At 40.7% G+C, this 3,105-nt stretch overlaps 1 non-coding gene across 1 annotated transcript; it reads right to left on the bottom strand.

Annotated features, from left to right (window-relative positions):
- Nucleotides 1–1,341: 1,341 nt before the first annotated feature.
- LOC116560710 lies at nucleotides 1,342–1,448 on the bottom strand. The gene has a single exon (XR_004273097.1). It is a non-coding gene; the product is annotated as a U6 spliceosomal RNA (small nuclear RNA).
- Nucleotides 1,449–3,105: the final 1,657 nt, after the last annotated feature.

Genomic DNA, 3,105 nt, shown 5'->3' with positions numbered 1-3,105 from the left:
GTTCTGGGGTACATGTGTAGGTCATGTAGGATTGTCGCATAGGCACATACATGGCAAGGTGGTTTGCTGCCTCTATCCCCCTGTCACCCATATCTGGCATTTCTCCCCATGCTATCCCTTCCCAACCTTCCCACCCCACTTTGTCTCTCCCCTAGCACCCCCCCAACAGACCCCAGTGTGTGATGCTCCCCTCCCTGTTTCCGTGTGTTCTCATTGTTCAACACCCACCTATGAGTGAGAACATTCGGTGTTTGATTTTCTGCTCGTGTGTTAGTTTGTTGAGAATGATGGTTTCCAGATTCATCCATGTTCCTACAAAGGACACGAACTTATTTTTTATGGCTGATAGTATTCCATCGTGTATATGTGCCATATTTTCCTTGTTCAGTCTATCATCGATGGGCATTTGGGTTGGTTCCAGGTCTTTGCTATTGTAAACAGTGCCACAATGAACATACGTGTTCATGTGTCCTTATAATAGAACTATTTATAATCCTTTGGATATATACCTAGTAATGGGATTGCTGAGTCAAATGGAATTTCTATTTCTAGGTCCTTGAGGAATCGCCACACTGTCTTCAACAATGGTTGAACTAATTGACACTCTCACCAACAGTGTAAAAGTGTTCCTATTTCTCCACATCCTCTCCAGCGTCTGTTATCTCCAGATTTTTTAATGATCACCATTCTAAGTGGCGTGAGATGGTATCTCAATGTGGTTTTGATTTGCATTTCTCTAATGAACAGCGATGATGAGCATTTTTTCATATATTTATTGGCCTCATATATGTCTTCTTTTGAAAAGTGTTTATATCCTTCTCCCACTTTTGAATGGGTTTGTTTGTTTTTTTCTTGTAAATCTGTTTTAGTTCTTTGTAGATTCTAGATGTTAGCCCTTTGTCAGATGGATAGATTGCAAAATTTTTTTCCCATTCTGTTGATTGCCAGTTCACTCTAATGATTGTTTCTTTTGCTGCACGGAAGCTCTGGAGTTTAATTAGGTCCCATTTGTCTATTTTGGCTTTTGTTGCCAATGCTTTTGATGTTTTAGTCATGAAGTCCTTGCCTATGCCTATGCCTATGTCCTGAATGGTTTTGCCTAGGTTTTCTTCTAGGATTTTTATGGTGTTAGGTCTTATGTTTAAGTCTTTAATCCATCTGGAGTTAATTTTAGTGTAAGGTATCAGGAAGGGGTCCAGTTTCTGCTTTCTGCACGTGGCTAGTCAGTTTTCCCAATACCATTTATTAAACAGGGAATCCTTTCCCCATTGCTTGTTTTTGTTAGGTTTGTCAAAGATCAGATGGTTGTAGGTGTGTGGCATTGTCTCTGAGGCCTCTGTTAAAAATATGGAATGCTTCACAAATTTGCTTGTCATCCTTGTGCAGGGGCCATGCTCATCTTCTCTGTATCATTCCAATTTTAGTATATGTGCTGCCGAAGAGAGCACCATGACAGCATTTTTTAAAGCTCCTAGGGCTGATCCAGGAATAACAGTGACATAGGTTTAGTGGGGTAGGAGGGAATAGCCTTAACTTTAAGGAATCATCATGAGTTTCCATAGTTCTCATTTAAGGAATTGCCCAAGACCTCTCTGTGTGTATGTTTTTATTAGAATGCCAGTTGTATAGGGAGAATCTTAGTATTTGAATAGACTGAGACAAAGAGTTGCTTTCTGACACTTGTGTGTGTCAGTCTCATACTCTCCCATCAACCTCCAAACATTTATAGGACATTCACTACACATAGGGGTGAGGTGGGCCTCCTTTCCTAGCATAATGACCACTACATCCTCCATCTTTTCTGACCCTGGATACAAGTTCATTCCATCTCCATCACTGAAGTATATATAGGCTATGGTAACTTGCAAATGACTAGAATGTCTCGGCACCCCTGAGTTATGGTTCACAATAGGGATATTAATAGTTGTGGAGATTAAATGAAGTAATAGATATTAAGCCCTTAGTTATTTTTATTAAAGTTATTATTTTTATCATTATTGGTAACGGGCCAACTGCCTACTTGGATCTGACCTTAACCATGTGTCTTTTACACCTTCTCTCTTGCCTTCCTGTAGAGTGAGGCTCACTTTTTTTCTAGTGTAATCATGAATGATATAATATTTTTTCCATTTAATTATTTCTTTAATATTTTTTCAAAATAGAAATAACTTTTTGTTGCACTATTTGGAATAATAAAATGACTTGTCCCACGAGTTTGAGGTTGAGTATATATTTATGTCCTAATGGTGAGAAGAGAATATAATCCTGAAAATAAATAAGTCTGGTAGTCCTAGAGGGTGGTTCTCTGGTGGTGATTGCCCCTGCATACCCCACCTCCCAGGGGGCACTTGGCAATGTCCGGGCCATTTTTTTTTTCATTGTTGCACTTCCATTTTTCTTTTTTCTTTTTTTTTTCCCCATTTATTTTATTGCATTTTAGGTTTTGGGGTACATGTGAAGAACATGCAAAATTGTTGCATAGGTACACACGTGGCAGTGTGATTTGCTGCCTTCCTCCCCATCACCTACATCTGGCATTTCTCCCCTTGCTATCTCTCCCCAGCTTCCCACCCCCCACCGTCCCTCCCCTATTTCCCCCCAACTGACCCCAGTATGTAGTGCTCCCCTCCCTGTGTTCATGTGTTCTCATTGTTCAACACCCGCCTATGAGTGAGAACATGCGGTGTTTGATCTTCTGCTCTTCTGTCAGTTTGCTGAGAATGATGGTTTCCAGGTTCATCCATGTCCCTACAAAGGACCCAAACTCATCGTTTTTGATGGCTGCATAATATTCCATGGTGTATATGTGCCACATTTTCCCTATCCGGTCTTTTTGATTGTCATAACCAGGGGACGGTGATACTGGCATCTAGCAAGTAGAGTCTATGGATGCTGCTAAACATTCTACAGTGCACGGGACAGCCCGATTCATTTTTAAACACAAGGACTGCCTTAATGATTGCTGCCATAATGAATTACCACACATTTAGTGGCTTAGAACAAACAGATTTATTATCTTATACCTCTATCGGTCAGGAGTCTGACATGGGACTCACGGGGCTAAAATCAAGGTGTCAGCAGGGTTCCCTTTCTTTGGAGGCTCTT

Source organism: Sapajus apella, unplaced genomic scaffold, assembly GCF_009761245.1.
Source record: "Sapajus apella isolate SASKATOON/1434 unplaced genomic scaffold, GSC_monkey_1.0 scaffold26, whole genome shotgun sequence".
NCBI lineage: Eukaryota > Metazoa > Chordata > Mammalia > Primates > Cebidae > Sapajus > Sapajus apella.
Note: the sequence above shows the minus strand (reverse complement) of the source record. Positions and strands in the feature narration are given on the sequence as shown.